Source organism: Notothenia rossii (genome assembly GCF_949606895.1).
Source record: "Notothenia rossii genome assembly, chromosome: 10".
NCBI lineage: Eukaryota > Metazoa > Chordata > Actinopteri > Perciformes > Nototheniidae > Notothenia > Notothenia rossii.
Window position 1 is genome coordinate 42,825,017 of NC_136908.1, and position 22,250 is coordinate 42,847,266.

At 43.8% G+C, this 22,250-nt stretch overlaps 1 long non-coding RNA gene across 1 annotated transcript; it reads left to right on the forward strand.

The window, feature by feature from the left end:
• Nucleotides 1-7,075: 7,075 nt before the first annotated feature.
• Nucleotides 7,076-8,183, forward strand: LOC307020965. The gene is made up of 2 exons (XR_013803040.1): nt 7,076-7,152; nt 7,960-8,183. It is a non-coding gene; the product is annotated as an uncharacterized lncRNA (long non-coding RNA).
• Nucleotides 8,184-22,250: the final 14,067 nt, after the last annotated feature.

A 22,250-nucleotide genomic window follows, 5' to 3' on the forward strand; every position in this document is an offset into this window, starting at 1 on the left:
CACAGACCCTCCTTGAATCGTCGCTGACGTTCTGCCAGCGACAGCTTGTCGCGGCCCAACTGCATTGGCTCCTCCACGGAGCCAGGGGGCGCTGTTGTCCGGAACGCAGGTGGTGAGGGGTGACGGAGCCTCCAAGAAGAAGTAATATCCAGCGGCGAGCGTCTCCTCTGGAGAGGCGGATCAACCGCATCCTTGGATTTATTCCTTCTCCTCTCCGTCAAACGATTGTCTATCCTTATAGCCATGGATATGACAGAGTCCAAGTCAGCGGGCAGATCGAGAGGCGCCAGCTGGTCTTGTAAAGAATCCGAGAGACCGCTAACGAAAGCGTCAAACAATGCAGCGGAGTTCCAGCCGCTGTCGGCTGCCATAGTCCGGAACTCGATGGCGTAGTCAGCCACACTCCGCTGATGTTGTCGCAGCTTGATCAGAGCCCGAGCTGCTTCCCTGCCCGGCGTGGTTTGATCGAAGGTCTTCCTCATAGTGTCTATGAAGTTTTCCAGAGACCCGCAGATAGGCGAGCCTCGGGACCATTCTGCCTTGGCCCACGCTGCTGCTCGGCCGGAGAGATGAGAGATCATAAAAGCCACTTTGGAATTGTCCGTGGGAAAAGCAGCCGGTTGGTGGTGATAGTGTAACTCACACTGCACGATGAACGGCCGGCAGCCTTCTGAGTCTCCGGAGTACTTTTCGGGTGGAGCCAGACGCATGGAAGCACTGTGCGGCTCAGTAACCCGGTTGGGATCGAATCCGGTCACCGCTGGAACCGGAGGAGTCGTAAGAGGAGAAACAGCCTGCAGGTGAGTGAGCACACGCTGAACCTCTGCTGCCAGTAGATTAACTTGGGTCGTCACCGATGTTTGTAGTTCCCTCTAGCTGCTGGTTAGATTTTGCACTCCCTGCTGCATGGTGGCCATATGCTCCTCTTGTTGCCCAAGACGTTGGCCCTGAGAGCGGATAGTGTTCTTATTCTGATCTGAGTCGGCTGAGTTCATTTTGATGGTCAGTTCGTACTGTCAAGGGGTGAACACTGAGGCATGAACTCAATTGCACGACTCAAAACTCAGACTCAGATAGCGTTTCAAAATAAAGACTTTACTGGAATTTTGCACAGTAATAAAATAAGGAAAACAAAACACTCTTTCGAGGAAAACTAGAATCGTGATCTATAGCATAGGTCCGTGAAAGGTCCGTGAGGTAAGCCGATACGTAGGTCTTCGAGAGACAACAAACTGACAATTAACAGGAGGGAGCTAACACAATATATACACAGGTAAAGGGGACACAGTTGGAAACAATCAGGGCGGGGAAAATAATCAAGGACGCAGGAGACAGAAAGGGGCGGGGAGCGTGGAGGCCTGAAATGAGAGGAAGAAATAATTAAGGGCATAGACATAAAGCACAAGACAAAGGGACATGACAACTCTAACATAAAGAATAAACTTTCACTATAAGTTTCTTGGACATGACACACTATCAGTACAGCGCCACTTTCCAAACAGGAAATGCACGCAAATACAAAATAAAATCGTACTAACACTTATTATCCATATATATATCTATATATATATAGATATATATAGATATATATTTATTTATATATATAAATATGACATCTTGTATTTTAGTTACACCCGCTAGACAACAGTGGAGGGTTCGAGAAACAACCGTGTTTGCCGGGTGCACCGCGGCGGAGGTGGGGAGGTTCCAGCTGGGAACCTCCACCCCGCTGCAGTCAGACGGTGCGTCTTGGTCACGTTTCATATCGGCCGGCCCGGGAAGGAAAAGACACGCAGAGTGGGGGAAGTCCCCCACCCCAACGCAGCACACCCTCCCGGCCATCAGAGTCGAACCCGTAGTTCGGAGGAACCGACCGCCAGAACACCGGCACTAGGCCGGGCCGGTGCGGAGGCCCTCTGACAGTGGGTCGCGTTTGCCATTCGATCAGTGAGAGGAGAGGAGAAAAATGCAACAAAAATTGTCAAAATTTGTTAATATATGGATGAGTGGGGGCGGCTGGACACAGGCCGTGGGGGCATACCCGAGACCGGGCAGTGACCCCGGTAGAAACCGGGTGAAATAGCCCAAAAAATAAAAAAATAATAATAAAAACGGGGAAAATAGGGGGAAACGTGAAAAAAAGTGTCCGAAAATAGGCACTCGTGAGGCGGGCAGAGTCCTCTGTCAACTCCCGTTACATTCCTCCATGGTGTCATTTGAGCGAAAAATGGCTACGTCAACTTTTACGAGAACCAGGCTGGGGGGGTCAAAAGGGCTTGACCAAGGCCGACCCAAAGTGCACGGTGGGCGGACTCATCACCTCCGTGATGAGTCTCCATTGTGATTTGAAAACTTCCATCAAACGAGTCTGTCGGGGGGCGGGGAAAAAACGTGTTCGTCAGAATCGTCACTTCCTGTACTGACAGTGCAGGTGTCCTGAGAGTGCAGCCTACACCGGAACTGTCCTGAGAGTGCAGGCCTGCAGGCAGACCCCTCTAGTTTTCTTGGGCACCAGGAAATACATAGAATAATGCCCCTTCTCTCTGTCTCGGGTGCGCACAACAGATACCACCTGTTTTCGCACCAAGGTCTGAACCTTTGCAGAGAGAAAGCCTATCTCCCTTCGGGATGATTGCTTCACCTCTATTATGCCTGTAAACGGGGGAGGGATGCTGGAAAACTGGAGTGAGTAACCCTGTTTCAGCGTCCTGTCCATCCACTCCGTTAACATGCATCTGCGTTTCCACTCCCTGTAACACCGTGTCAGGGGATGTGTCATCAATTGTGGGGCCCCAGCAATGAAGCTGTGATATTCCCTGGTGACCCGTCCCGCCGCAAAATCTCCCGTGAAGGGAATATTTGACAATGGGGGGTCGACACGGAAAAGGTCGACTCTCTATAGAGGTCTTTGAATGCAGCATGGCGGACTCCCTCGGGAGCGTGCGCTCTGCCATGATGTTTTAACCCGAACAGTGAAAAACATCAAGCGGAATTTTCTTTACTGAGGTCTTTGAACACAGCATGGCGCACTCCCTCGGGAGCCTTCACACTTGGCATTAATTGTTTCCTAACCCTGTTACGCCTGCCATAATGTCCCTGTACCCGCAGAGCGCGGTTTATCACTCTCACCCGTGCATGAGCACTAGCTGGCTCCTTTACTGAAGTTACAACCTGGGCAGCGAGCGGGGAAACTGTACTGACGGGTTCTGTCGGCCTGTACCTGCGGGGGTCGGTACCGACCCAGCACCTCGGGACGGACCGCGGAGGCAGAGGGCGCTTTCGGGACCCTCACCCGACGCTTCTCTCTCCGTCTTACCACCGCCGGACGCACTCCCACCTGCGGGGGGGCCTGATGGTGAGCCAGCGGCAACATGCGGCTGAGCTGAGCCTTCTCCACCTCCAGGAGGTTGAAGCGCTGAGTGAGCGAGGCTATCGATCCAAATAGCACTGCCGTGACAACGCCCAAGGAGATCATCCCGGTCTTTCTTAGCCAGGGCGGTCAAACCTAACCACACGTGACGCGACGCCACGGTGGTCAGGGCCATCACCCGACCGGCTCTGTTAGCCATACCGCGGACCAGATTATTCATCTGGCTCACGCAGCGGTCCGAATAATCACTCCCGTCCTCAGACGGAGGGGGGGGGGGCGGAAGCGGAAGCGTCCTGCTTATGGGGAATCAGCGACACTCCTAACACACCCAGATTATTGGCCGCCGCCGCCATCTGCGCCCCGAGCTTGAATATCTTATCGAGATACTCAAGCATCTCTCAGTCACGCGGCAGCGGGGCCAGGGGCCTTCTCCCTTCTGCCCACCCAGCTGCCTGCGGAAGCAGATGCGCCGCCAGGCTATCCTCCAGCGGGGGCACACCGGAACACTCCGTGTCTGAGTGGCCCTCCACCTTGAGGATCCCTGCCCAAGTATCCACCGTAGCCTTCGAAGGCCGGCTGTGCTGGACGGCCCGTGCCGTAGAAGCCCTGCCACAGACGGCTCACCGGCCTCGGAGGTATCGGTGGGGGAAGCGGCAAGCCATTACCGCCGAGAAGTCCTGACGAGCCGACCTCTGCTGATGGCCTTCCTGGTGGTGTTAGAAATTAAAATCAATGTTTTATGGCATCATTTATTTTAAACATACCGTCAGCTTAAAAGCAATTTTATTCTGAAAAAAAACTGAAGTTCTCGCACAATCTTAATGCCAAGCTTTTATTCTGAAAATTCTTCATGACGACATCCGGGACTAACGTCCAGTATTGTTAAAGTGGCTATTGAAGCCGTTAAAATGTATTAAATAAAAAGTTATGAAAGAGATAAGGAGGAGAAAAGGCGTGTGGATGTACGCAATGAATTGAAGACTGAGGCGGTCGGCCCCCTCCTCCACAACACGAGAGAGGATATAAGGCGGCGGGTGAGCACAGTTCGGCCCCTTCCTTCTTGGGTGCAGCTACACCGAGGCAACGCCGGCTATTATCTCTTCTTCACCTTCTGCTTGTTATATTACCACGTTACTTAATTAAAGTACCCATTTGAACCTTCTCAGAGACTCCATTGGTCTCCTTATTTTAAGTTTCTTTCCTGGGAGCGAGAGGAGCAGGAATACCCGTGGTCAGCGGAAATCCCGGACGACGAGGTGTCATCATCGTAGTCCTCCTCTCCGATGCCCGGACCCGTCCGGGCTGCTGGGATGGTGAAGACGAAGGGCACTCCCTGCACAAGGTCCTCCATCTCCACCACGTCGAGCTCTGGGTCCTCCACCGGCGGATCATCACTCCCGATAGAACCCGGACACGAAGGACACGGGCGCTCCTCAGGTGAGTCCATACTTCAATTTTCCGAAGAAAAGCTTTTCCTTGTTCTTTTCTATCCTGTTATCTCTCGCTCAGTTACTCAAATAGCTGCTTAGCTGAAAGAGAAAGGGATGGCAGTGAGCGGGTGAGGCCGCCTCTTATGCAGTGGATGCGCGCACATTCAGGTAGGCCCGCCCAGGGGGCCGGCTACCGGCAGGGAAGTCTCAGTGAATTAATGCTTGCATAGGTAGGATAAGCGCTTCGAGATTTTTCTTGGCAGATGAGAAGCGCAATATAAATTAAATGTATTATTATTATTATTTATATGGGGGAGTCCAGTAGAGGGCGGAGCCTGTGAGAGATATAACTGACACGAAACAACAAAAAACTTTTGTTGTTTTGTGCTCACTCTCTTTCCTGTGTGCACAGCTGCTGTGAAGACTTGCCTGTTTGTTCCAACAAACAATACTTTATTAAATTACTCATTTGAACTTTCAGAGACTCCATTAGTCTCTTTTTAACTCTCTTCTGGCTGTGAATCAAAGAATACTCTTCAATATCCATTGTTTTATGGATGAAAATATTTAATAAGTGTAGGGATTGCAGCTGTTGGTCAGTTAAGCACACTGTATAAGACATGGAAGATAATTGTACATGAGATATGCAATGGAAGACTACATTTGTGGTAGCCATGTATGCTCCCATTAAGCACAATAAAATACTTGTTCTTGATACCGTTCAACAATTAAGAATAAATTGTTAAAATGTATTGTTTGCTGTTTCCCTGCAGTTATTGGTAAGCTTTAAAATTGTGTCAAGAATTTCTAGTAATCTGTAAATTACCAGCATGACATGAAGTATACTATAATAAAGAAATATTTTACAGTTACAATACTGATACTGTAAATTAAAATTATAGCATTTCAGTTTCTTTTTTACAGTTCAAACACTATTACCGTAAACAAAAATACAGTACATTTTAAATGGCAGTGTTTTATTTATTTATTTAATTTTTATTTTAAACCTTTATTTATCCAGGTGTATCCCATTGAGATCATTGATCTCTTTTTCAAGGGAGACCTGGGGGGTATACTAAGAATCTAGTTCAACATATCCTGGATATGTTTTGAGTTATCTGGTTGACTTAATCCAAAATAAACCCGCTCTCGCTAAACTGTCCTACGACGCTGGCTATCAACTCGTTCGCTCAAGCCAGCCGTGCCCTATCTAGTTTGGCGCGCGTTCACATGAAAGGGGTGGTATTTGGAGCATTCGACCAATCACAAACATGGAGAAGCGTACTGACAGCGCAGCGTCATACTTCCTGAATGAAAAGTCAACTATAATATTAGTCAAATATGAAGAAGTTAAACTTTAAACATCCATGACTTAAACACTTTATCCAGGATAAAAGCCACATAGCTACACCTGCAAGGTGAATACAGCTGGTAACAGAACAAGTGTTTGAATGCGTAGGCTACATTAACAGGTTTATGATATCACTGCCCCGTCTAAGACACGATCTGACTTTAATTACATTTGACTGTGTGTTTCGTCAACTTAATGTGTTGCTTAAAATAACCCTTCGGCATACAGTAGGCTATGTGACACTGTAAGTGTTGCACAGCCAGATACGGCTCAATAAGCTCAGATAAGGAAATATATGACAGGCCTACATTATGCTACATTACATCTGCACTCAGTGCCGCGGACTGTACTAACTACTCTGATCCGGTTACTCATGTTGTGGCAGATATTTAAGTAAGCTTTCTTAACGCTAATGTTATAATAGTCAGATTGCTCTGAAGATGGGAGGGGATATTCTATGAAGGTAGATATGGTGCAAAATGCGAGAGCGTGTAAAACCTGAGCACTTGCAGAAAACAAATCTGAGTTTGTGTGCATACATTTACACACATTTACCAAATTGTACACTTGTATAAAATATCCACGTAACTGTGAACCAAATTTGAAGTCACAGAAGAAAAAAAGTTTTGTAGCTTGTAGAAAAAAAATGAATTTAGTGATAAAATATTCACTTGCAGAAAAATACATATTTTTTAAATATATTTTCCATTACAACTGCAACTTGGTTATTAAAACCTCTCAAATCAGTCATTACAACTTGACGAATCTGCTCTGGGGCAGTATAAATCGACGAATCTGCGGTCTTGACTTTTGCTACACTTCTTGCGATAAATGTGTCGCAAAAGTAATTTTCACCTGTAGATCAGCTGTAGATGTGGGGGGAGGGAGGGGGGTTGGAGCGAAGGGGCGTAGCTATCAGAACTACGAGGCTTCGTGTCGCTACCTTTATATATACAGTCTATGGTCGCTACCAGTCCGCTGACATGGCGCGTCAATCAACGGTACATTTTGCCCATTACTTGCCCAGTATTACTTGAATATTATTATTGTGATTGAGGATTAAATCCGCTTTGAAGACCACCGTTTTATATTGTGCAGTTTAGCGGCAAAATAACGTCAGTTAGCCAGCTAACGCTAGCTTTGTTGAGTTTATGCTAGCTAAACAAGTAGTGGTTGTAGTCTACAGCGGTAATTAATATATTATAGCCTACTGCTTTGGCACTAACGGTTGATTGAACTGTTTATGAAAATAAAACCAATTGAACTGTACTGAAATAATGACACGTTTTATTGTTGTTTGTCTTGGGCTCCTGCTGTGTTTTTAAAGCCTTTGTAAATTATCCATGCTATTTTCTATTTAGAACGAAGACTTCAGAATCTTAAAATCCCTTAACGTTTGTATGCAATTGTGCTAAATTCAACTCTGGAATCAAGCAAATATTAATATGTTTGCATGACATTAGTTATTTATATTTTGCCATCACTTAATTATACGTTTAATACATTTAAGTCAAGCTAAGGTACATGTGATGGTAGCTAGTTCGTGCTCTTACCTGTGAGGCCTCCTCCAAACAGCATAATAACCAGACTGTATCATTAAAACTAAGTACCAGTTCTAGATCCTTGACTTTAGACAAACAATTCAAGAGACAACATGTATTTAAAGACCAATCTTTATTTGAAGGTGCCTCATAACCTGATATATTAGTTATACAGTAATAGTATTGACAATCTAAAAAAACTGAGCAACTCAACTGTCAACTTTATATTTCTTATTGTCTAAAGCATTTATTATTTTCATTTTTCAGACTGAGAGTATGTCCTCAGCATGGAGGACCAGGCCTGATGGAGGAGCCCATGCTGGGCAAAGCTGACACCAACTGCACAGGCCTAGTCTGTCACGTTATTTGACTAAATGTGTTTACTTATACATTTAATAGGCTTTACACCTTCTGTCCATGTGTGCTTTTTATTTAAAACATTTTTGATTAACTTTTGGTTCACATTTCAATAAATTGTATTTGTATTTGCACTCCTTTCGTCCATTATTCTTACTGAAAATAGATTACACATTCACATCTGACTGAAGATTGGCCCCATTTATTTGTGACGTTGCAAACTCTGCGGTACAAGGCACAAGTGTTGTGAAGCTCATAAAGTGAGGCAAATAGAAATAATCAGCTGATGGAGTGTAGATGTAGAAATAGATGCATCCCATCAGCTGACTATGTTTTTCGCCACACTTTATAAGCCTGACTATAACCATCCCTTCCCTGAGGTGCAGACAGCGTCACAAACAAATGATGGTCCTGATAGACTACAAAAATATTTGGTGTGCAGGTCTTTGTTTTCACAATAAAAGTAGTTTCTTAGTGAATGTCCTGTACTGGTCTTAAAATCTCATAACATCAGCTTTTAATTTTCCTCTTGGATGTTCTTCTTGACCCTCAGAGAAAGAGGAGATGTCTTTCAGGCATGTCCTTTCCTAACAAAAATGACAGGAAACATAAAACATATTATTGCAGAACAAGTGTGTTATTTATGAAAGCAGTGTGTTTGTGTGTTTAGGGGCTTTAGATATAATTATTTTGTAATTGTAATCAGATTATGAACGAACAGTATGAAATTCATCAACATTGAAATATATTTAATTATTAAAATAATATTTAACTGTTACAAAACGTAGTGCAACTGTAGAAGCTTGCTCTGTTGTCTCACTGAAAGAATAACTTTTACCACGTTTTTACAGACAATATTGAGAGATAAATAGTAGCAGTTCTCACTATGTGTTACATATCTTTGCCTTCAATACATTAAATTAGAAAGCTGACAAAATCATATTGCTTGTTAACATCTAAATGTAATCTTTTGCATGGAAAAAAACCTCAACTTCACTGATGTGTAGGTGATCTAGTATTTAGTATTGTTTAATGGAATGTATATCAGTGTATTAAAGTCAATACTTCATTTATGTAAACCAATATCTTTCTTGATTCTTTGTACAGTATTAAAAAAATAGTATTTGTACCTGTGCTGAAGTTCACTGCTGTGAGGAGTCCAGTTCTGTCTCTCACTCTCTGGTCCAGCCTGTCTGCATCACCTGGACACCTTAAACAAACATATATATATATATGTAAAGTACCATGTGTACAAACAATATAACTGATTCTCTTCTGTTGAACATGTTGGATTGTGTATTGTCCGAGTCAGGGTCCTTTTTATTTTACTGTAACTTTGGAACTTGTGTTACCAATGCTTACTGTTTATTTGATATCAATTTGGTAATGCAATTAATAAAAACAACAATGTTTGGGTTTGTTATTCAGATATGACTGATGTTAACGTGTAAGCTCAATAATGAACTCCAGCTCAACCAACCATATTGTAATATCTAAGTAATCATCTTGAAATATGACATTAATAATTGTAATATACACACATGTTATTGTGAGGTTGATTTCACATACACTACTTCGACGTTAGCTAAATAGAAAATAGCATGGATAATTTACAAAGGCTTTAAAAACACCACCGTTAGTGCTGTTGGGTTCAGAATTCCAGAAAAGACAGACAACTTCTAAGTTTAACTATTTATTGTAAAGAGAGCAAAATATATATTCACTTGGCCAAGGACTCGTCACGTCTCGGAAATCACAGCTAGCAAAGCTATAATCTGTAACCACCGAATCCGTAAAAAAGCCCCGAACCTCGTGTGACAATACATTTTATTACACAGGGCATTGCCCGTACATTTATGATTGGTCAAGACTAGCTGAAGGGATATCGCGGTTTAGACTGGGTTCTCTTTGGTTGGTGCACAGTCTCAGATAGAGTCTCTTGGCAACACGATCCTCCAATCATCATTCGGCCGGCTGGCGAGGTCCCTCCCGACTCATTCTTGAACACACAACATTTGTTTTCTCTAACGTTTCTTCAGATATAGCGGAAAACCATAATGGTGCTTCCTAGCTTTGCGGGGGATCGCGGCTCCCATACAAAGTCAAGGCCGGTGCGATGTGCTGTTCTGACTACCTCTTTGTGTTCTCTCAGTCTCTGCACCTGACCTTGCTACTTTCAATATTGCAATACACTTTCTCATGTGACTTTTCCCTACGTTCCTGTCCACCCCATCAAAACTTGGGGGGGTGATTGGGTCCATTTATTCCAAAGTCACAGCACATACAATGAGCACAATAAGCAAATAATGTAATAATAAGAATCTTGTAATGTTATATAAAAATAGACTCCACAAATCCCTCCTTTCACACCTTGTGAAAGGTGTGAATCTAATCTTCGTCTATTTCTTTTTCCTCCTTGTGTTCCACTTCGTAGTCTGGAGCTGTGAGGGGGATTACTCTAAGGGGTGCTTGTTGTGGGTTCAGGGATTCTAAGTCTTCCTCTGGTTCACTGTCATCGTTCTCTGCCAACAAGGGCATTTGATAAAGGGGCAGGACATTAGGTTCCATTTGTCTGGCCAGGGCTGTGGTTATTAATCTCTCAGTCAGGCTGCGGATACAAGGGATGCAACAACATCCGCACATCACTAATATGGCTATCCCTATGGCCAATGAGACGCAAACTGACATTACCAGTGTTTTCCACTTCCCAAAGTATTTTTCCCACATATCTCCAAACATTTCATCAATTCCTGAATTCTCGACCAGTTCTATACTGAGGGAAGTTAACCCAGCTAGGGCTTTGGTTACAGATCCATCTGGGGCGGTGTTATTGGGGATGAATGTGCAACACATAGCTCCAAACAGCTTGCATACTCCACCCTCCTTTGCCAGTAACATATCTAGTGCCATTCTATTCTGCCAGGCCATTAGGCTAGTTACGTCCAATTGAGCAGAGAGGCCCTGGATTGCCTCTCTTGTGTAATTTAGATATCGTTGTTGGTTATAAAACAGATAGTTAATCCAATCTACATTCTTGTTGGTTTGTACCATAGGCCCAATGTAAGGGATCATGCTCAAGAATCCTGCTGCAACTTGGTTTTGGGCTTTGAATTTATCAGGGACACCTCTCGGGATTCCTATAGCATCTATGTACACGCCTGAATCGTAGGGGGTGTCCAAGGGAGGCACTGGGCTTCTCTTTTTTCTGGTCAGTCCTGATCTGGGGGCGGTCAATTGGGCGGCTGTAACGGGAACGATTACAAAGGGCATTACTAACTGAATGGGTGTGCACACTCCTGCCCAATTGAGGGGAAGTGTGGGATATAATGTTATTGAGCCACAATAAAACCAAATGTCAGCTAGAGCGTGTGTGAAATTATTCAGCGTGGAGGTGTCGGTTTTTGGAATCTGGAAACTGCTTTTGCACCATAATGGGTCTAGCACTCCCACCGTTGGTCCATTGCTAATTTTGTGGTAACAGTCATATTCTCCTATGTATTGACTGAACGGTGGGGGTTTAGCAAATTTGGGGTACGCTGGGAACTGTAGTGCAATACTGGCGCATTTCGCTGGTGTTTTCCGTTTTGGGTCATACAGCCCTATCATGCATGCATGTCCTTGGGGGTCCCTGGTCTTGGTTAGTGGGAAAGGCATTGTGCCCAGTCTTGGTCTCGCAGTGGCACAAGCCACACAGTCTTCATGCTTGTTTTCTTGAGCAGAATACACTACCCAGTCTACCCATGTATTGGTGTCTGTATACCCTGTCTCTATGGCCATTGTCTGCTGAGCATTAGCAACGCTTATGTAGGTGACTAGACTATCTCCAGAGCTAGGGGCTGCAGTCGGGGCCTGTTCTTCAACCGTAATTCTGGTTTTAAATAGGTAATGATGGCCTGGACGATATAATTTGATGTTATAGTTCCCTGTCATATCAATGATAGGGTCTGGTATGGACACTATTATGGGGTTACACTTTGGCCATATGTTGTCTTTGGGGGGGCCGTTGTTCGGGCAGTTAACACTTTTGGCAATGAGGAACATTTTTCCAAACCAGCGATGTTCTGTGTTTTGAAATCCGTCATGCGCAGTTTTGGCGAATATACCACCCCAGCCGCCACACGGGTTATCACATAGAGACTTATCGGAGCGTGTTACCATCATAAAATTCGGGGGACAAATTGTTATTTCACAAAGGTCGAAGGATGCTACACACGGGGTGTTCTCTGTACATGTTATCTCGATGGCAGGGCGCGGTTTGCCTGTTGGTTCGGGAATGCTCATCCATCGCCTTATTCTAGTATGATTGTGGGACTCTGAGTTAGCTTGGGGTCTGGTCACATTCAGTTGGGGTGTTGTGGTTGCATTTCGGTCTGGGCCTTTTGACTTAATTTGTTGTATTTCCCAAAAGATTAAGGGAAATACAATCAGTGAAGCTACTAATGCTAACGCACATATCACCTTGGGGTTTCCGTAGAACTCTATTGGCTTTCTTGGACTTAATAGCCGGTACATGGTATTAGCGTTGGGCTTAGTTACCGGTCAAATTGGTTTATACAGGTTTTGATGCCAACTTTTTCAAATCAGTTCTAACTTCTCGTAAAGTCCGAGAAGGAGGATCAGCAGGTGCACAATGTGTAAGGTGGTGCCAAATTTCTCCTTTTTTTACCTTTTACTTGGACAGCATGTGAGGTGCATTCAGTTACCTCCCATGGTCCTGTCCACCTTGGGTCAGCCCACTTTCTCTTATGGACCTTGACCCGCACCCAGTCACCTCGTTGTACAGGAGTAGTGCCCTTTGGTGCTTCTGGGTCCTTCCCCACCTGTTGGACCTGTGTGGATAAAACTCGGGTAAGGTCAGTGAAAACTCTCATGTAGTCGTCCGTCTCAATTTGCCACACATCCAACACTGGGCCATGCCCCGCCTCCCTTGGAGGACCAGGCATGGGCCGACCCGTCAGCAACTCATGGGGTGATAAGTGTGTCTGACCATTTGGTGAACATCTCATAGACATTAGAGCCAATGGTAAAGCGTCTAACCAAGTTAGCTTTGAGCCATGACATGCTTTAGCCATCTCACTTTTCAGCGTTTGGTTTGCCCTCTCTACTAGTCCCTGGGAAGCGGGATGATACACTGACCCAAAACTGTGTGTAATCCCTAGTTCTGCTTCTACCTTGGCTAGTTCTTTGTTGTTAAAGTGGGAACCATTATCCGACTTAATGTGTCTGGGGACCCCATAGCGAGGTATTAGTTCATTTTTTAACCATTTCACAACTGATTTTGCAGTTTCATTTTTGCAGGGGATAGCTTCTACCCATTTTGTGAATCTATCTACCATGACCAACAGGTATCTGTACCCCCTAACCCTGTTTTCAGCCCCCACGTCTGTGAAATCTATTGTTATTTCCTTAAAGGGAGCATCTGGTACAGGGTAGTTTCCCATTGGACATTTGTATGGCCGTCGGTTGTTGTGGGCGTTACACACTTCACATTCGTGCACGTAGTTTTCTACTAACGCTTTCATGTAGGGGTGCCACCAGAGGTGTTCAATTTTGTTTTGCGTGATTTTCTGGCCGACATGTGTTGGGCCATGTGCTTGCTTCATCAACAGGTGACAGAGCTCTGCAGGTGCAACTAGGCGTCCGTCATGGGATCTCCATGTTCCTTCCTTTTTCGTGGCTCCGCCTATTAGCCACTGGTTCTGTTCATACGGTCCTGCTTTTTCTTGAATTTTCTTTATGTCTTCTTCAGTTAGTTCTGGGAGGGAAGTAGTCTGTACTACCATCATTTGGTTTGTGTATCCTCCAGCTTTCTTTGCTGCGGCGTCTGCGGCGTCATTTCCTTTGGTAATTTGTGTGTTGTTTTTCTGGTGTCCTTTACACTTCATTACTGCAACTTGTGCAGGGAGTAGCACTGCTTTCAGCAGTTCTTGGAGTGCTGTGGCATGTTTCACTGGGGTGTGGGCCGTGGTGAGGAATCCTCTTTTCATCCATTGTGGTCCATCGACATGTACAGCTCCATGTCCATATGCAGTCTGTATAGATGTTTACATTTTTCCCTTTTGCAATTTGTAAAGCTTTTGTTAGTGCAATTATCTCTGCCAGTTGAGCAGAGGCTGGTTGAGGAAGGATTTCTGCTTCGAGTGTTGTCATCTGGTTTCCCTCTTGTAGCACCACGGCATAGGATGCAACATTTCCGTCCGGTCCTTTGTAGCAACATCCATCACTGTAGAGTGTTAGCTCCGCGTTTGGTAGAGGTTCTGTAGCCATGTCTTCTCTGAGTTTGAGATCTTTTGCTGCGACATCTTCGTAGTTATGTGGTAGATGGGTGTCGGATGTCATTCCTGTGGGCATGTTGACATGTGTTGTCTTGTAGCTGATGTGTGGTTGGCTTAGAGCCTCTGAAATTTTGATTTTCCTGGCCATGGAAAATCTGAATGCCTTTGAGCCCAGGAATGCCACCACTCCATGTGCTGTATTTATCTTGAGTGGGTGGCACATCACAATGTGTCCAGTTTTGTCAATGGCTTTCGTTAATGCTGCTAAGTGTCTTGCACAGCCTGTCTGTCCTTGTTCAATATTGTCCAATTTTGAGCTGTGGTACATCAGTGTCCTTCTCTCTCCCTCCTTTTTCTGAAACAGTACAGCATTTACTATCCCTCCTGTTTCAGAAACATCCAGATAGAAGGGGTCGTCCTAATCAGGTGTGACCAGGTGAGTGGCTTGTCCCAATGCTTGTTTGATGCATGTGAACGCCTCCTCAGCTTCTGGGGTCCATATTAGGGTGGCAGTGAGGTTTCTGTTTCCTGCGATGGTTAGCATGTCTCTGAGTGGTTGTGTTAAGTCGACATACCGTGGTACGTGATTTCTGCTGTAGCCTGTCAAACCTAGGAATGCCAACATTTGTTGGACAGTCGTTGGTTTACCATGGGAGAGAATGGAGGATCTCTGGGCGTTGGTTAAGGTGAGACAGTCAGCTGAGATTAGTCTGCCCAAGAACGTGACCGTACGTCTTGCGACCTGTGTCTTTTCTTTCTTTACCTTGTAGCCGCTACTTGCAAGGCGGAGGAGCAGGCGTGTTGTTGCCTCAAGGCAAACTGCTGCAGTGGGAGCGGCTTGGAGTAAGTCATCCACATATTGTATGAGGACAACTCCGGCTGGTAGTTGCAAGGGGGCCAGGTCAGTCCTGAGTGCTTTGTTAAAGAACCCTGGGCTGCCTCTGTATCCCTGTGGCAATCTGTTGTAATTATACTGTTGATTTTGGTACGTGAATGCAAAAATGTCTTGTACATCTTCGTGTAATGGGAGACAGAAGAAGGCATTTGCCAGATCAATTACAGTGAAATACTTATGTTCAGGGTTTAAATTCGGTAGTGCCAAGTACGGATCTGGAACCGGACTGCTTGCGGGCTCTGTTGCATCATTAACGGCCCTTAGGTCATGCACCATTCTCCAACCTTTGTTTACTGCTTTTGGCACGGGAAGGAGAGGGGTGTTCCAGTTTGAACGCGTGGGCCTGAGGACACCTGCCGTGAGGAGTCATCCAATGGTGTCTTGGATACCGGATAGCTGCTCATTTTTCAGCCTGTATTTGTTGACATTGACCTGGTGATGCTGAACACATCCAACATCATATGGTCCTTTCGTCCACAGGCTGTCCGGCACTGCGGCCAAGGCGTGTTCGGTATCTGGGTGGTTGGTGAGTTCTCGCCCATGGTCTCTTTCGAGGTCTTGTTGTTCTAACAGGCCCAAGTCTGTGTTGGCATGTGTAATTTTCCACATGGTGCCATCATTGGAGACAGAAAGTTTGGGCGATGCGGTTGCGTGCCAAGTAAGTTGAGTTGCCTTTTTTACCATTGGTCCCAATGACCTGGCCTCAAAGCCGAAGCCTATTGCCAGGGTGACATGGGGTTCTGAGTCTTTTGATAGTTCATACCACTGTCGTTGATCTTTGGTGAGGAGACAGTGGGCTGCGACACCCTCCTTTCACTCACATAACCTTTTTCCAAACTTTCTCATCTATTTTTTCCGTTCTTTTACACCAAAACAACGTAAAAATCTTAGTATTCGAACAACCGAATGCTATATTTTTCTGTTCAAATGCCCTAAGCTGTCCCTGCCACCATTTTAGGATAATATAGTAAGTCCATAGGAAGGAATGAGACAATTAAGCTGTCGTCACTCACTTAACGTAATCACCCTTTTAAACCTATGCCGTCTTGACGGGCTCTCCGTAAAGAGTCTTCACTTACTATAAATATCTTACTTTGAATCCAATCACTTGCCCTATTCTTCGTTTTCCCCAAACCACAGCCTCCACGGCGGTGGAGCCTCACGGCAGAGGATTTAATCTCTTATGTGTAACACAGGTCCCAAACTCTTATGTTTACCACATTAACACTTAACATAGGTACCAAACTCTTATGCTTATGCTTTTAATTCTTAACATAGGTACCCAACTCTTATGTTGAATTTTTAAACAAAGGTGCCAAACTCTTATGTTGAATTTTTAAACATAGGTACCAAACTCGTATGTTTAGGTTCAATTCTTAACACAGGTACCAAACTCTTATGTCGATCACTAATTCTTAACATAGGTACCAAACTCTTATGTTGAATTTTCCATTTTTGTCATAGGTTCCGGACACCTAAATCATGTGCACACTTATCAGAAATACATCCCTTGCTCCCCCCCACACTTCAGTTGTGTCATATATTTTACATTACCTCCTCTGTTCAGTTCAGTCCGGTTCAGTTCAGTGTTAACAGTTATCAACCGTTAGTGCCAAAGCAGTAGGCTATAATATATTAATTAGTGCTGTAGACTACAACCACTACTTGTTTAGCTAGCATAAACTCAACAAAGCTAGCGTTAGCTGGCTAACTGACGTTATTTTGCCGCTAAACTGCACAATATAAAACGGTGGTCTTCAAAGCGGATTTAATCCTCAATCACAATAATAATATTCAAAGTAATACTGGGCAAGTAATGGGCAAAACTTACCGTTGATTGACGCGCCATGTCAGCGGACTGGTAGACTGTATATATAAAGGTAGCGACACAAACCGTTAGCCCCGCAGTCAAGCCTCGTAGTTCTGATAGCTACGCCCCTTCGCTCCAACCCCCCTCCCTCCCCCCACATCTACAGCTGATCTACAGGTGAAAATTACTTTTGCGACACATTTATCGCAAGAAGTGTAGCAAAAGTCAAGACCACAGATTCGTCGATTTATACTACCACAGAGCAGATTCGTCAAGTTGTAATGACTGATTTGAGAGGTTGTAATAACCAAGTTGCAGTTGTAATGGAAAATATATTTTAAAAATATGTATTTTTCTGCAAGTGAATATTTCATCACTCAGTTCATTTTTTTTCTACAAGCTACAAAACTTTATTTTTTTTTCTGTGACTTCAAATTTGGTTCACAGTTACGTGGATATTTTATACAAGTGTACATTTGGTTCACATTTAAATGGATATTTTTTACAAGTGTAAATGTATGCACACAAACTCCAAAAATAATTCTGCAAGTGCTCACATCAGGTTTTACACGCTCTCGCATTTTGCACCATATCTACCTTCATACGTGGGAGGCGGGGCCTCATTCATTCCTATGAGAGTTGCTCATTGGCGCATGATGATAAAATGGCCCAACTTTTGAGAGAGCGAAACGTCACAGATTACCTGGCATGCCTGAGAAGTACCCGTATGTGCGCCCATAGCGCATGCGCAACTTTAACCAAAATGCTCGTTCACATCAAGCACGTCAATTTGCGTACACGTAACACCACCGCACGTTCATGACAGCATAGTAATGGCTTGTTTTTATGATAGATTTGATATTAACGAGGCGGAAGTTAGCAGCTAGCGGCTAGCTAGTAATTATGCTAATGTGCACATCAATCGTTATGTACTTATATTACGCTGTAACAGGATCTAGTGATATCCAAGCAACAGAGTTTCATTTAGCATGAAAGAATTATTGCACATATATATATATATATATATTAATATATACAGGGCTCGACATTAAGGACTGCCCGATGGCCCGGGGCCATCTAGTATTTAGCTCGGGCAATGAAGCCTCACCCGCTGGTTGCCCGATCGGGCAATCTATTATGCCAGTATCATGCAGCTCGCGGATCCAGTAATGAGTGACCCGACAGTAAAACTAAACATATCCATAACTAGTTTAGGTAGTTTGAGAGGTAATTAAAATAGCTACGAGTGATATTCTAACCTGAAGTGTGTGTTTTGTCCGCTCACCGCTGCATGTGATCATGCAGAGCTCCGTGTCGACTCGTCAGCAGCAGCTGATCTCTCTCTCCCGTCAGATTAGACTTCACTCGCGTTTATGTCCATATCGATCAGATCCAGCTAGTTCTAGCTAATGATTTGACTACCTGCTTATTAAAAGACACCTAAACAATAAGTGTCGCTATGCAACCGGGTGAGGCCACAAAGTATAGCGCAGCATTATGCATTTGTTTACATGCCCACCGGAACCCCGAGGCATTACCAATAGATCAACGCACAATCAACCCAGACAGGACATCTCTTTCTCCACATTACGTGTTAGACATTAGAATTGACTATTATTCTCTATCAAATACTCTTCTAGTCTGTCACATAAGTGGCGCAACTGAAGCGGTATTGCGCTAAAGGGAAATTATTTTGACCAAAGAGATTTAAATTTGCCGGCTAACGGGAACTCCGACGTCACCATGTTGTGTGCTTCGCGGATGCGCTCGGCTCCTCTCGACTGCTGCTCGGGTCTGCTCGGTCAGCTTCCGGATGAGGAAGCATTCATTCGACCAACAGTAATGTTACAGTAGATAACATTACAAACATTTTTAACAGGGGCCATAATAGTGTAAATAATGTTTGTTTTGGCAGTTATAACTGAATGTAATGTTTTCTACTTTTTTACATTTGGGAAGGCATTTGCCTTCATCAGATGGAAAGTGTCTTGACCAACAACTTAAGTATTTCTTATAGCTATGCAGGGCATGCAAGCGAGCAAACAAGAGCAAACAAACAAGTGAAATGAAGAATAAAATTGAAATTGTACAATATAATATTGTGGTGGTTCATCTTATAATTCAGTCTAGAGAATGCACCAGACAGCATCTACAGTAAGACCTGGAAAAATCTAAATGTTCTAGGGGGAGGCCCCCAAAACCCTTCGCGCGCATTTTTCAGGGCAATCTCTACTGGGCTCAGGGCCATCTGTAAATTAGCTTAGATGGCCCACAGGGCCATTTCCCAAAATCCTTAATGTCATGCACTGATATATATATGTAGTGCAATAAGCCGTGTCCGGTGTCCGGTGCCTTGTTCAACCTCTCCAAGTAGAAGTCCACACTCCAAATGTAGGTCTGGTCGGGGACTTGAACCGGCGACCCTACGGCTCACAGTGCAAGCCCCTACTGACTGCCATAGATTTAGTCCCTAATTTTGCTCTCAAAGTGCACCAGATTTATGTATTTAACTTCAACATTTAAAAAAAAATCTTCCCGGGGGAGCTTGCCCGCGGACCCCCCTAGAGGAGGTGAGGTCCACCACCTGCCCACACCCCCTGTTAAATTGTCTCACCCACATTGAGGATGCTTCCTACGCCCATGTTTTATTCCATGTGTCAAGTCAGGCAAATTGGGTCCAAATGTTATTGCATCAATGATCTGTTAACATTAAAATCACTAAATATATGCTGTAACTATTTTGCTCTAGGCAACTCAAGGGCTCAGATAATGTGATTACTATATGAATAATTGTCCAAAATAACATAAAATGCATAGGGGTTTTTGTTAAGTAACATACTTTCGTCGCCGGCTGGCCGATACATGCCGCGCATTAAGTGGGCCTGTCTGTCAATTAATCCCCGGGCCACTTTTTCCCCCCAGTCCGCCCCTGCACATAAACATCAGCGGGGTGTCACAGTGTTGTCGCCAAGTTTAATGTAAAGTTTCACAGCTTTCTTACAGCGGAATCTAGTTTGTTAATGTTCAGTAGCCAACAGCTAGCATAGCATAAACAGCTAACCGCTAATGTTCGGCTAACTTGCTAGTTAGCTCTGCTCTATATATTACAAGCTAACATGACTGGCTAATGTCACACTGTGTGAACTAAAATACTCATCATACATGCTTGGTCCAAATCACTGCGGAAATTAATTATTTTTGAAAATGTATAGTAAAGAAACACTCAGCCATGCAGGAAATAACATAGCAAAAGAATACAGGTAATGTTTGACCCATGTTGTGCCTTAGAAGTGTAGTGATAAAAACATGATTTGTATTCAAAAAGTAAGAAAGGGAAAAATAAAAATTATAATTGGTGTTGATCCAAAACAGGTTAATTGAGGAATACCTTGAATCATGAATGGTTAAAGTAATTTATTGCAAAGATATTTACAATTAAAACTAATTCGTGTCACTTTTGACCCATGTTGGTTGTATGTTGTGTAACAAAGGGTTAACATGACAGCTGTGATGTTCACTCTTTTGACCAGTGGAAAGTGAGGACTATGGAAGAGAAGATGTGATGGCTTTGTGTGGAAAGCTTCTGACGCCAGCCTGTGTCCCTCATCAGTCTCTCCAGGCAGCACTCAGCTATTCTTCCATCTTGCAGATGAAAGGACTTTGATATGTGAGAAATAACTAACTTGTGTCTAACATAATATTGAATTTGGTTTAGTAAACTATTTAAAAATATCCCACATTGTACATGTACAGGACAATCAGACCTTGTTCAACAAAGATCATCAGACAATTGTTTTTTCTTTGAGGTACAGCCGCAGCAGAGTGTCTGAGTTTGAAGAAAACACTAACATTTTATTTAGTGTTGTTTAATCAATCAATATTTACTGGTCTTGAATTTCCTCACTGGATTACAAAATGCTCGAATCTTATTGTACAGGGATATTATGTAGATTTAATCACCTGAAGATGAAAATATAGATTCAGCGATATGTACAATTTTAAGGCTGCTGATAATAACATCCATCATTATGGTTTACTAATAGTTATCACTTCACTTCCTCCTCCAGCACCTGGACACAGCAGGAACCTACGCCAGGATCCTGTTTGTGGACTTCAGCTCTGCCTTCAACACAACCCTCTGGCAGGAGGCTGCGCTCCATCAGGACCAAAACCTCTCCATCAGGACCAGAACCTCTCTCCATCAGGACCAGAACCTATCTCCATCAGGACCAGAACCTCTCTCCATCAGGACCAAAACCTCTCTCCATCAGGACCAGAACCTCTCTCCATCAGGACCAGAACCTCTCTCCATCAGGACCAAAACCTCTCTCTATCAGGACCAACACCTCTCTCCATCAGGACCAAAACCTCTCTCCATCAGGACCAAAACCTCTCGCCACCTCAACAAGGCCCGCCCCCCCCTACTGACACTTTACCTCAGCCACAACGCAGACTCTACGCATCACATAGTGGAGATCACAGGATGGTAAATAATGCAATGTTTAAATATTGCTTACTGCACATATTTTATATTCTATCATTTATTGCATTCTATTTCGATGTAAATGACTGCTTTATTTTATTTCTATCTTACTATATTTTTATTACAGTGTTCTTAATATAGTTCGCTATCTGTGTATTTTTTTTTTTTCTTTGTATGTATGCACAATGACACCTAGTCAAATTCCTCGTACGTGTGAACCTACCTGGCAATAAACCCGTTTCTGATTCTGATCTTTTTGTCCTCTAGGTTGCACTGCCACGTCTACGGTCGCGCAGAATGGACAGAGGAAACATGATTGGGCCTCAAGTTTTTTGCAGCCAATATTCATTCTCCTACAAACTTGAACAAGTTATCCATTGGTTGGAACCTACAATGTTAGACGTATTAAATCCTGCACACTGCTCCTTCAAATTGACAATGTGAACATATGTCGCCATTTTGCAATTTCTGTTATTTTCAGTTGAGAATGTTTCAAAGTAATCTTAAAAAATTCAACTTACTTTTTGCTTCTACTGTTTATAAGTATGATGTTTAAATATGAAATGCTGTATTCATTAGTTGTACTATAATTCTACAAATATTTTTATATTTTAAGTTTTCAGAGTAATTGTTTCCTACAGAACATTTTGTGATGTCATTTTGTTGAACCTGTTTGATTAGAAAATGTTAGAAAAAGCTGTAAAATAACAGTATTCTAGCTGTAGAACTTTAGGTTCT